The sequence below is a fragment of the Lampetra fluviatilis genome, chromosome 4 (genome assembly GCF_964198595.1).
Source record: "Lampetra fluviatilis chromosome 4, kcLamFluv1.1, whole genome shotgun sequence".
Classification (NCBI taxonomy): Eukaryota; Metazoa; Chordata; class Hyperoartia; order Petromyzontiformes; family Petromyzontidae; genus Lampetra; species Lampetra fluviatilis.
This window is the reverse complement of record NC_136278.1, coordinates 11519872-11532922: the sequence shown is the minus strand read 5'-3', so window position 1 is coordinate 11532922 and position 13051 is coordinate 11519872.

Here is a 13051-nt window from a genome sequence, read left to right as displayed (position 1 = left end):
AGGTGCAATATTTTGGGTCTCGAATGAAGCGTGCTTTTTTCTCCTGGACTTGCTTTCAGACCAGCTCAGACCAGTTTATGCATTTCCATGAAGAGTCAGACCAGTGGTCCATTTCAAGGAAATCCATCGTGTTTGAAGGGTTTTTCATGAGTTCCTTGAAAATCTCTTGCACATCCATTCTCAGACACACGGGGTCGCAATGCTCTGCGAACATTACAAATTAATGATTTGCCACGTGACAAGAATAACGCTCTGGGAATAACATTGGGAAGAAACACCACACATTATTTCTAAAAATACACCTATACAGTATACGCATTTATATTTTTTGTGCATAACAGCCGCAGTTGGTATCATTGTTTGCATTGGTTCGCACACTGGACTTAGAATGCAGAGGTCACCCGTTTAATGACAATAAAACCATTTTCGTATTCCTTACCACAAATGCCTATGTGCTTGTTCGGTAGGCACATTGTTAATGATAGCAAATGGAAATGTTTTTTTTCCCTTCCTGGTGGTACATTATAATTATTGGCCTTGCCTTAATGTACACTCAGTTTCCCTTAAACACGCGTTAAATACGCTTTCATCGCCGCAGTTAATCACAAAGTGTGCGCCCTGACTTCACGTCACACGTTATGTAATTGTACGAGGGCAAGTTAAATTTAGATCATTGCTCCTGTTCATTAAGCACGACACCGCTCATGCTGTACTGATTTTTTGTTAATCTCCTGCAACGTTTTTTTTATCGAAGCACGAAATGTATAAAGCCAACAGAAATCCATTCTGTCTCCACATATTAATGGACATTTTATATTCAATATCAATATTTTATAGTATTGGCTTTCCAGAGCAATATTATACAGAGGCATTTGTTTTAGCAACTCAGCACTTGACTGGTTTTGGCCTTCTGGGTCTCATGAGGAGGGTCAGGCTAGTTCAACAAATACTGAGATGACTTTCGACTTTCTGGGTCTCTGTTTCCACGTTATGATGAGCACTGGGCAGTGCTCAGCTCTGGTGTGGGTGCTGAGGAAGTGAAGGGAATGCCACGTTACCGTGCTAAGATTCAGGCTACTCAGAGAGCAGCTACTACTGTATGCGTCACACAGAACGGTGTTCATTCTACCAGCACTGGGGCGATGATTGGAGATCGAGTCAACCCCGATAAGACAATGTGTTGCGTAACAGATAACAAATATTCACCAATTTATCCCAGAGTATGACAATTTAATTAACATGAAGTTATCAAGCGCTTGCTCAAACAAGCAGTGAGATAGTGATCAACTCAATTGGTGGCCCTGAGCCATTTGCTGGAAATTCCACATTTCCGTGACAGAAAAACTGTCACTTCATAAGATGACTAATAGTAACTTCTCATGATGTGCTACTCATTGTATATTTGCCGGAGAGATGATAACCTGCAATGACCCACAACTAAGATTTGAAATCGCAAACTTACAACTATTAGTCTAACAGTCTAACTAGCTTGCCGCTGCATTATTGCCAATTGTTTAATGTCTTATTCACCTTTCAAGTTGATCATCACGTTTGGTATGTCTAAGTAAGAAGACGACCGACTTTCTTGGAGGCTCAACCAGGACACATGGCTAGCCGACGGCCCCCTCCCTCCTTCAGCCACGCTCACTGTTACATAGCCAAATCCACTCCAATGGTAACCCTGTCCGTATGGCGGGTGCATCCCATCTGTAGCCCTTACCACATTTCCCCGATATATATTATGAAATCATGTATTTCTGAAATGATGTTACGCGGCCGCGGCGTTTCGGCTGCTCTGACTCACTTGACAGTGAGTGTGTGAATAAACGATTTAATCTTGATTTGAAGCTTTCGTCACTGCAGGAATACATACTCTTTGGTTCTTTCGGTAAAGTCACGTAGTTAGAAATAAATTAAAACAAATCACGACGTGTCGATCGCAACACAAGCGGTCGTCATTAGCCTGATGACTACCGCTTGTGTTGCGATCGAAACGTCGTGATTTGTTTTATTTTATATTATTTCTAACTACGTGACTTTATCAAAAGCACCAAAGAGTATGAACGATTTCATATTATCACGTCTGATTTTGGGACTAGGGTTTGCCACCTCTGCGGTACAAACAATGGGGAATAAGAACATTGTCACACTAGAAAATGAAAATAACTAAATTTAGTTATTTTCATTTTCTAGGTTTATTAATTAATTTTTTTCACCTACGTGACTTTACCGAAAGAACCAAAGAGTATCTGGATTGTCCCTGCCAAACCGGAACGTTTGATAGCCTCACACAAATACCGCACACTTCACGTATTTGTTGGCAAGCTCTTAAAACGTTTTTTTTAAAGATTGAAACCATTAGACGCCAACGAAATGTTTTTACAAATGCATTAATTACGAAACGCATCTTTAAAATGCACCTGGACAATGATGTTACTCTAGGGCATTGTTCTTCACTAATTTCCAGAGTGGGGGGAGGAGGGGGCACTTTCGCCGTTAAGACATCATCAGTGTGAGGGCCGTCACATTTGAAAACATTGGCGTGATGATGATGGAGGTGTTTTCACTTGGTGTGTGTTGTAGGTGGGGGGGAGAGGTAGTCGTCAGTGGGCCGCGTGCCTTACAATGAAGAACAACTTGCTCTGTGATGTGTGAAGTTCGTGTGTGCATGAAGCATTCTCGTGTTGCGTGCGATAGCAATGTGTGTGCGGGGGAATCAAATGCCAATGTCGGGCTCTGCCAGCCACGAGAGGGCTTCGAAGAGCCACGCGTCCTGGCGGTGCGGACCGCTTCTTCCTACAGGAACTTTGTTTGTGCACAGGCCGCTTGGCTCCACGAGGTGGCAGTCCATACCAGGTTGGCCAAATTAGCCTGGACAGAGTGGTCCAGATGCCTCGTGACCCCAAACTTAATTATCTAAAACTTCATATATATTTTTTTAGTAAGGTTTAGCTAAAACAAAAATGAATGTGCAAATGGGGGATAAAATGTTAGGGGTCTATCAATCGGGGTGGGGGGGGGGGTCACAAGACATCTGGACCACCTTGTACTGTGCTTTGCTGTGCAACGCCTCATTGCTGCGGGCCCTTAATTCGGCTGAAAAAAAGCGCACGGCCTTCATTAGTTCCCACTAACTGTGCCAAGGCAAATTAACCACGATGTGCAAAATTGCCTTACAACCAAACCACCCTGAATGCGTCTCATCGTATCTTGGAATATGATCAGAGACGCGAGCTTGGTTATGACTTGGATGGGTAGCCACCCAGGCATTGGTCAAGAGTTTTAGGCATGGACCTGCAAAGTGGCCGAAGATAAGCTAATTGTTCTGATTTTGTTGTGAGTGGAATCTGTGCAGAACCTTCACCAATACCCCCCCCCCCTCAACAGGAAGGCTTTCTCTGCCAATATGATTCATAACTGACTTTTGCGATGATGATGGTCAATCCATAGGATAACCACCATTGCCTTGAAAGTGGTACTTATTTTATCGACCCTAGAGGTGTTGTTGGCTGAGATGTCCCCCAATTGGCATTTGAACTCGAAACATTCTGATGGCATCCCAAGAGTACCAACTGGCAAGATAAAATGTAATAAATCTATATCTTTTGATTGTTAAAAACATATATTCTTGACGTAGCATGAAAGGCCGACTTCTACTCTTGGATGTAAGAGGCATGTTGAATTGATCTCACGCAGCATGCGATGTTGTCTTCTCACAAGGGACATTTCCTTGACATGCTGTGATGCAAAAGGGGATTTCTCAAAGCCGTGTAACCTCAAAGTTGTGCAGCGGGGTCCAGATGTCTTGTGACTGCCGTTTCATTCTATACAACCTATATATTTTTTTCGAGTAAGGTTGATTTAAAACAGAAATCAATAAGCAAAGAGGAAAAACAATGTTAGGGGTCGATTAATTTGGAGCCACAAGACATCTGGACCATCCTGCACATTATTTAGTGGTACAATTACAGAGAAAAAATAGACGTGGTCAAAATAGCTAATGTATCATACATGTTAGACAAGCTGTACATGCCTGTAACAACGTATTTTTTTACTTCAGTGACATTTCCTGTACTAATTGTTCCACGTTTACGTGCTCGCTTTTGCCCCATGTTGCATAACTGCTTAATCTAATTTATAATCGCATAGCATGCCAAATTTAGTGAACATATGTTCCTCAGAAAGAAAAAAAAACCCAACATTCTTTAAATTCTAGCTAGAGTAACTGGTTTGGTTCTTAATTCTCAGCCTGAAGCTCCACCCTTGCTACTGTGTAGGCATTTGTATTCATCCTGTATAGCTCGGATGTGTTTTCTGTTTGTACCACGTTTATTTTCACGTTTGTGACATTTCGCTGTACATGTTGTAAAACAATTGTTTTGAGGAACTGACTCAGTTGCTGAGTAAGGTCATGGAGCAGAACGTCAGACATCACGGCAGGATAAACTCTGCCCACAAAAAAACGTCGTGATTTGTTTCATTTTATTTCTACCTACGTGACTTTACCGAAAGAACCAAAGAGTGTGGATTCCTGCAGTCACGAAAGCTGCAAATCAAGATTGACACGTGGGAGAGCTAAACTAAACCCTAAACCTAACCCTGCCACCCCACCCACACGATAGATTTACATTATTCCCCGTGTACTCCAACTGTAAAAGGTCGTGTGTGGTGCTGCTTTTATTGACTACCGTACCCCGATATGCATTATCAATTTATGAGCTGCAACGCAATGCTGACGGAGGTTGCCGGTCCGATTGGGTCTCCTGGTTGTTGGCAGTTGAAACAACGACCAGCGGTTCAATAGGCAGCGTTTGACCTCTATGTTTGGGGGTGGGGTGCTGGGCTGGGGTTCGCTTAGTCCCTCACATTATGAATCGTGGTTGTATTTAATTATTTATTTTTACAATCATTATTGTGAACTACTGAAAATAACAGTCTGCATTCAGCAGCTTTCCTCCTGATGATGATTGTGTTGTGATCGAAACGTCGTAGTTTTTTTGTTATTTTCTTTGAACCATCTACGTGACTTTACCGAAAGACCCAAAGAATACTGAAAAGAAATTAATAAATGTGCCCAGTCTGGGGGGGGGGGGGGGGGAGGTTGCCCCCCAGTGCCCCCACCCCCAACTCTGCCCATGCCATCTTCCTTAAATTCTTCCCCAGTACCTATCCACCCAAACAGTGCGCTGTACATGGCAAACGACACATATCCACAAACACGAAGCAGACATCATGGGACCTCCTTTGCCAGTACCAAAATATGAGAATAGGTTTTCCCCTTTTTTCTGGCAACAAAACAGGTGTTAAGATGTTAAAACACCAAATTGAAGCCTTTTACAAAGATTAATGTCTGCATTAACCGCAATGCTTGTGGTCAAAATGCAAACAAGAAACATACTCTGATAATATATGCATTGGTCTTGAAACTGATTGGTCCACACCAGAGACAGCTTTCTTTCGAGCCGAACAACTAAACACATCATCGAGGACGTTCGTGGGCGGGCGACGGAGCAATTAAATCAACTCGTGGGTAGCAGCGAGGTAGAAGATTGCATCGTAAGATTGTGTGAGAGGGTGATCGCCTGGTGAGGTTTTTATCCAGCAGTTGATTGATCGTGACAGGTTACAATGATGATGATGATGATGACAAATTTGCGCCAAACTAATGAACGCTATTAAAGTATATCACATCACTAAACGCATGACAGGATAATTCGCATTAAATTGATGGGTGTTTAATTTACTGCCACAATTCCATCTGCAAATGCGGATATGCCACTTAATTGATGCCTACGGATGGAATATAGGTCAGCTGATAAAGCAAAAGGGTTCTAGAGTATCAGTTCCAATCCTGGCCAGGGTTCAACTTAGCCCCCAATCATCAGTGGCATGACCATTATTACACTGTGTAAAAAAAAGTGTTTCTGGGTGGTAAGTGTTATTTCCTAATTGTTTATGCCTCAAAAGTACAGAAAATGGCTATTATTCCCTACAAACTTTGTTTTTGTAACCAGGACAGTGATATTTTGAAATGTACTTATTTTCAATGATAAAACAAACGTGTGCATTTGTGTCATTCCTTCACATAAAGTCCTGGTCACAGAAGCAAAGTTTGTGGGGAATAATAGTAATTTTCTATACTTTTTAGGCATAAGTAATTAAAAAATAACACTTACTACCCAGGGACAAAAATCGTGTTACATAGTGTTATCAGCGAAAGTGAGCGTCACCTGGTGAAGCTACACCCCTTGAAAACAAGTCAGGAGTGGTTGTTTTATGGAGATATACTCATTTCCGATCATACGAAGGTGGAATTTGCGATACTGCTCATTTAGAATTAGAAAATTTGTTTAGACTGGAGGAATCCGATGAGCTATAAAGCTTTTTTTCACAGATGTGCAGTAGGGGCACGGGATCAGAACGTTACGACAAACAATACAAACACACGATAGGAGTCCAAAGTATAGGAAAGATAAACAAATCACTTAAAAATATAAACAAATAAAACTAAACAAGTTCTTTTTTTATTATACCAAGTAAAACCTACTGAGGAAATAAACTTCTTTTCAGAAGCGACCTGGCCACAAATAATAGCGCAACAAACTTGGTTATCACGTGGAAATTTATCGCAGCAAAAAAAAATCTCAATTGAGATGAACAACACCCATGCTTGAGCACAACCAAGAACACTGATCGCGTCTTTGCCCGTTTGATGTCGAACTGAAAAGCCAGGACAATAAAAACGTCGACTGAACGAGAGTAAAACACGCAGGGCAGGGTGTCTATTCAGCTCGTGCAACAGCAGCCAGATAAACCCGTTAGCGCAAAAAACTCTGCAGCAACGAATTCAGATTGCGACCGATTGGTAAAACCAGAGAAACTGGATTCCCAAAACCAAACCGCATTTCACCCCCCCCACCGCGCAGCTCTGCACGCAAACAAATTTAAACCCGGCAAAGATGACGAGCATCGGCCAACCTCACTGAGCCGACACTTTGTACATGGCGGGTGGCGGTGGACAGGAGGGCACTTGAACGCCTGCGTTGTCCACGTGACGTTTGTTGTTGTTGCAAGAGATGAGTTTCGTGTCTCCGCTTGTAATCGATGATTTGGCAGCAAGGCGATAAAGAATTATAATAATAGCCCCATTTGCCTGGCGCTGACATCTTCGTTGGCAACTGTATTTATTGACAGGCGGGGTTTCGTGGCACTTTGCATGTCTAAGCAAATGGAAAACGTAAAAGTTAAAGGCGCGGCCCTGCAATTACTCACTTCTGGCGGAAGGGCCTCCACTCCAGGGATCTCTATCGAGCCCGCCTCTAGAGATTATTAGACCTTCTCGTTCACCCTGGCTAAACATCTTGGAAAAGGCGGGGAGATTTTAAAAAAACCGCTCCCCTTCAACAAACTCCCCACTGCACATCAAGACATCAATAACCTGCTTCCGTTCCTCCCTTAAAACAACCCACATCTCATCTCACCAGCCGATCCTACTGCTCCGGCCCCTCAGCTACGACCAGGCCTATCTCAATCCATGTCACTACCCCTAACCCTGTCACTACCCCTAAACCTATCACTACTCCAACCCCGATCACCACCCAACCCCCACCCCTATCACTACCCCCAAACGCTCCTAACCACTCCCACCTATCCTCCTGACTACCATCACTTTTAACAACCACACTCGTTATCTAAACCACTGTCACCTTACGTTCAATTGTATAATTTCTCTACAGAGCCTTGGAATGAGGCTTTGGAATAAGGCGCTATGTAAATCTGAATAGGATGAGATTGTTTCTATTGTCGCACCAGAAGTCCATCACGGCAAACATTTTGCACATGTTTTTTGTACGCGATATTAACGATTGTAATTGTTAAAAGTGCTTCCGTGCTGCGATGAATGGCAGGTGGTGCTCGGTTACTCTTTCGACCGCAGAAGGACGACTTCCCACTGAGTGGTTACAAAGCCCGTCGGGTATAATGCACATGTTACAGAGTAAATAGGACTTACAAATTGATTTGATCTCGGTTGAGTGACACACTAAATATTGTGATATCCCTGCCATTGACACAACTTTGGATGATGTCGTAAACGTCAAGGTGTCTCCATGCTCTAGCTAGTATTAGGCCGTTCTATCGGGGGCTCTGAGTCAGTGATGGACATTCCACGTTTCTATGGTGGGAGCCATTTTCACAAAACCACCACACTGCTGACTTCCCACAGTGTTAATATTTTAATCATATTTTCGAAATCACCACAACTCACTTGCAAGAAGTAATACTATACTTGCAACTTTAAATTATAACTACAAATGACAGACCGTCATTAGCCATTGCCCGTCAAATGCTGGATGAAGGCCTCCAAACACTGCAGCCATCCCTCACCCTCTCCTCGTACTCCTTGCACAACAAATGATCTCGTCACCCCATCTCATCGATGGGCGTAATCTCCAGGGTGTGCCCATCCATTGGCTGCGATTCTGTAAACCAGTCTCATTCAACGGCCATCATTCCTTATAGCAATGCATTCTACCGAAGTCCACATACTGTTTTTGTTCGCAAAATATGTCTCTAAATTTGCATTTGTACGTGTTCCTCTTGATGCATTCCACGAATGCATCTCCCCATGTTTCTTTGCACACTTTGCAGCTTTTGTCCCACGGCAGGCCTGAGCCATGGACGATGGAGACATCGTGGGCAGCCCCTTAATTCAGCTGTCAGAATAAGAATTGTTCAAAAGTATATATTTTTTACTGGAGAATCCGATGAGCTATAAAGCTATTTTCACAGATGCCCAGTAGGGTTGGATCAGACGGTTACAACAAACACACGATAGTAGTGACTGATATTATTCTAGTGGGCATGTCAACCTTTTGGGAAAACGAATTCTCCACCATTATTTAATGAGGTGCCTCTGTAATCTCTTTGGCAAACGCAAATCTGCAAGGAATAAATCAGAATATATATTTACACTAATATTTATTCATACATACAGAATATTTAATCAGAATATGTATTTCTACACATCAAAAACAGTGAATACAGTGTCAGCGGCTGATAATAATGGAATTATTTTTTTATTACTTTCATAATGTGGTGATGCTTTTAAACCTTAAAATAAAAACTAAATTCTTGGCTCGGGGGCATTTTTCAATTAAACTCGACGCTTCTCTAACCAGTTGAATATTTTTCTACTTTTATTTTACTTGAAAAATCTCCTTTAACAAACACGAAAAGCACGTGCTTTACAAAAAGCATTGGAAGGTGCTGATGAAATGAACACGTATTTATTCCCTCCACGGTCTCCAGCACGAAATATTCCGCTCCTTTGGCAAAGCGTTGTTTTTAGTTTCCCACGGCATTGGTGTCTAAGTGCTTCGTGAAAAACTAACACAGCTTAAAGCAAGCTACAGAGTGTGTGTATATATATTCAGTTTAACACGTAGGGTTTGCGCGAACATGCCAATTACGGTAGCCACAACATTGTGGCTTTGGAGATACACCGGTGTGCTGTAATAGTAACTAATTGGCATGTTCTGTTTATGTGACAAACCTTACTAATTGGCTGTGTCGAGTGGTGGCGGGTTTAACGACGCATTTATATATGTACGCGATCTAACCCAAAAAAACTGTATTATGGATGTATATATACTCTTTATATACCTTTGACAATCCACTGCTGAATAAAGGTCTCCGTATTCTGAGTTGGGAATAGAAGTTGTTTGGCAATACCTCACCACGCTGGTCATTGCGGGTTGAAGGAGGTGGGGCCCAGGACTGGGTCATAAATCGCTTGTCTCAAAATGAAACTCATGATTATGGGCTCGTAATGCCGCGTGCTTGACCACTGCGCTCCTGCTCCCACCAGAATGTGTAAATATTCAGAAGGCGTGTGCATTTACTGATAAAAAAAAATATGCATTTTATGCGTGTAATGTTATTGTCACGTGTAATGTGTATATATACACTGTTTATAACCCTGGCCTACTGCTAACTCGATGCCTAATCACATTTTTCTTTTCAAATGCAGTGCTAATAGGAATGCCTAATCCTATATTAACTCGGTTTGTCACAATATGGCAATCTTACAAATATATAGTTCGGTATAACATGCACGATAATCGCATCATCCATTTGCAAAATATTTGTGTACGATGTTATTGTTCATTTTATTTTCCTTTCACATCCTGGCAAAATATGAAATAACAAACGCTAGAATTAAAGCCACACGTACATATTTGTTATTCATTACATTCACATTTTGCCAATTGTTTTTCGAAATAAATAAAGCATCGCATCTCCACGCTTGTCTGAACACGTTTTAATGTTTGCACACTTTCCATCTTTGCACACTTCGCTTTGTTCATTGTCTGTGTGTCCGATCCACGCTTACAATCCATTTGCCAGGGCAGGTAAAACACACTCATAATAAAATACCTCTGAGGATAAATACATTTTAGAAAGTGCTAGAGAATCACTAAATGCACGATTTCCCTTCTTTATTTCAAAACGAATGTTGAAGGACACAGTGAACAATAGGGCTTTTTTTATTTCCATAGTTGAAGCAATTTCTGATATTACTTCATGGAAACGACGTGTACAGTGCACGCAGGCCTTTCCAATTCGCATCAAAATGCGCAACTTTAAATAAATATAGACAAAACGTTCTACTTTATTAAATATACTTTTTAATAAATGTTTTCTCCTACAACATCAGAGTGCAGCGCCACATTAAATACGCACTACAATGACAATAGTTTAAAGCGATTTGAAGCATGTTTTATTTTCAAAATGGAAATATGGTTTTGGGGGGGCAGAGCTTTGTGACGTCATATTTGAGGGGGGGGGTCAGACTTTTTGTGACGCCGTGTGACGAGGGGGGGGGGTCAAAAATCGTCCAAAATTGCGTGACGTCATTTATGGACGCCCCCTACAAAAAAACAACCACATCCGCGCGTGTCAGCTTCTGACATCACGCCTAGGAGGTGCACGGTGGCGATGAAGGAATGCATCGACATTAAAGAGAAGCTGACAAGCCGGTCCCTCGAGGGAGCCCGCATAATGTGCAGCTTTAAATAAGCGTTCACGTCCTTTTGGAGCACTGTACTGCATATAAATGCAATAAATCAGCAATGTCTCTTTGCAAATAATTAGCAGACAAGGAGAAATTGTCTGATGATTTATTTCGGCATTTATATTCTCGACAACGAGCCTCATGATTATTGTGCTGTTGAACCCGGACTCGTAAAGAGAGATGCTCCTTGCCTGTAAGTAAGAGCAGTAGTCCACCCGCATTGACTCAAGCAAGCCTGACACTCTTGATGAGACACTGATGAGACACTGTCCGTCGAAACCGGTCCAGAGTTTGGTGCTAAATATTACGCACTCCCAGAAGGCCGTGCGGCTGATGGGGTTGTGTAAGAAACACTTTTAGTTTTCAATGTGGAGAGACAGATATGTGGGTGCATTTTGTCAGTATTATTTTGCTACGTTGTTTGGTTATTTGCATGTACGGAGACATGTGCTAAAAAACAAGTAAAGGCACCAATGCGCCCGTATTCTAACGTCCAACACATTCCTGCGGAGGGAGCTGGTAGGAAGGTTGGGTTGCTCGGTCAATGGCCAGGGTCAACGGCGGCGTGGTGTATTCCGCAAATATGCCCGACTGTGAGGGCGGGCACAAGCCGGCGTGAGTAGGTTAAACGTTGAGTTGTATAAGGGCACCACGGGGTGACCATCCCCTCCCCACCCAGCCCCACCCTCCCCACCCAGCCCCACCCTCCCCAACCAGCCCCTCCCCACCCTCCCCACCCAGCCGGTAACCGTTTTCCGAATAGTTGACAGGTTCTGTAAGTCAGGAGCTTGTAGACATTTGCAGCGGAATTTTAGTCATGAATGCAGTGATTGTCACGGATAAACGTAACAACAAACCGCACGGCAGTATAAGGTTTCTCAGTTAGAAGGCGCAAGAGCCCTGGAATTACTTGCTCACACCACTGCTGGTGCAAAGGCCACCGCTAGAGGGAGCTCTAGCTGGTATTTGGTCTACTCTTCCACGCTGACAAAGACGTCTTAGAAACAATAGGTACTTTTACCTCACCATATACATCAAGCTACTTGTTGATCGACATACTGACATTTCTATATGTGCAGCAAACTCGTTCTAAACGGCTTTTTGTTTTGGTTGTGTTATACAGCATATACAAATTTCCCTCGTTTTATGCGGTAGTAGATGCTTTCCAAAAAAACTGCCACACAAAGCAAAACCGGACGAGGACACAGCGCACACAATGTCGCCTGACGTCCGACCGTAATAGCCGCATGTGATTGGATTCAAACGGCATCGAGCGAATTTTTTGGGTAGCAATAGGTTAGCCCAGGGGCCGGTAAACCTGCGGCTCCGGAAGCCGCGTGCGGCTTCTTTAAGGAGCGCTTCGTAACTTGATTTATTAAGGACGACCGCGCTCGTATTCACCACGTGCAATTGCGGCTCTTGAAATATGAAAAATTGTTTACCGAATTTGAAACGCTAAAATGTGTTATCTTCTTGTTATTTTTAGTTACCGACCCCTGGGTTGGACCGTACATAATACAAATAAAAAAAAATCACATACAGGGACTCCTCTACTTACGAACTTTAGACTTACAAACTTTCAGAGATACGAACAAACCTTTCCGTATGTCCAGTTGGCTGTTCAGACCGAGAGTCGTAAGTTCAACCGTCGCGCAATAGATGGCAGTGGTGGCATCTACATCTGCAGAACCTGAAGAACCAGTGGCATCTACTTCTGCAGAACGTGAAGAACCAGTGGCATCTACATCTGCAGAAAGTGAAGAACCAGTGGCATCTATCTTCTTGGTTCTTTCGATAAAGTCACGTAGAAGGGAAGTAATAAAATAATAAAAATAAAACATAATAAAATAATTATCACGACGTTTCGGCCACAACGCAAGCAGCCGTCCTCAGGTGAAGACCAGGTATGTCGGGGAGACAGCGTCTGAATGGCATATACTTCTGCAGAACGTGAAGAACCAGTGACATCTACTTCTG